This window comes from Osmerus mordax, chromosome 10, assembly GCF_038355195.1.
Source record: "Osmerus mordax isolate fOsmMor3 chromosome 10, fOsmMor3.pri, whole genome shotgun sequence".
Lineage (NCBI taxonomy): Eukaryota > Metazoa > Chordata > Actinopteri > Osmeriformes > Osmeridae > Osmerus > Osmerus mordax.
In genome coordinates, this window is record NC_090059.1 from 16,078,256 (window position 1) to 16,079,208 (window position 953).

Consider the following 953-nt stretch of genomic DNA (forward strand, 5'->3'; position numbering starts at 1 on the left):
ATGGAAGGGTGGTGGCTGGGGAGGGTGGAGAGGTGTGGCGAGGTGTGTGGGGAGGTGCTCTCGGGGGTGGGTGGAAGGGGCGCTGGGGGAGGTGTGGGGAGGTGCTCTCGGGGGTGGGTGGAAGGGGCACTGGGGGAGGTGTGGGGAGGTGCTCTCGGGGGTGGGTGGAAGGGGCGCTGGGGGAGGTGTGGGGAGGTGTGTGGGGAGGTGCTCTCGGGGGTGGGTGGAAGGGGCACTGGGGGAGGTGTGGGGAGGTGTGTGGGGAGGTGCTCTCGGGGGTGGGTGGAAGGGGCACTGGGGGAGGTGTGGGGAGGTGTGTGGGGAGGTGCTCTCGGGGGTGGGTGGAAGGGGCACTGGGGGAGGTGTGGGGAGATGGGGAGGGGTGGAGGAGTGGACAGCTGATGTGGTCCAAGCACAGCGGCCTGTGGCGTGCCAGACAGGATAAAAAGATATAAGCCTGCATCCCACCACACACACACTGCTCCCCCCCCACCACCAGCCGCCTCACACACACTGCCCCCCCCCCCACCACCACCACCACCCGCCTCACACACACTGCTTCTCATCCCCACCCCCCACCTCCCTACCCCCACCCGCTTCCATCCCAAGGCTCTTTCATCTTCTGTCCCGGCGCTAAAGCAAACTTTCCACATTGTCCCTGCCCCCCCCCCCCACCCCCTTCACCCCCCAGGGGAAAAAGCATTGTGGGAGAGTGGAGAGGCATTCGCTCTGTGCCAAGAGGCCCAACCGGTATGCGCCACGCCCCTGGGAATGATTGGCGGCTGTGCGTTAGCGGGGTAGGGTCTAGCAGAGTGATGCTAACAAGGTTGGCACGCCCATTTGACCATCCTCAAAGCTCTGTTGGACCAAGAGAGGTCTAGAGGTTTTGAATGGGGGTTCAGAACTGAAGAACTCCAAAACAATTGATGAGCCTACATAGCCTTCTTTATCAG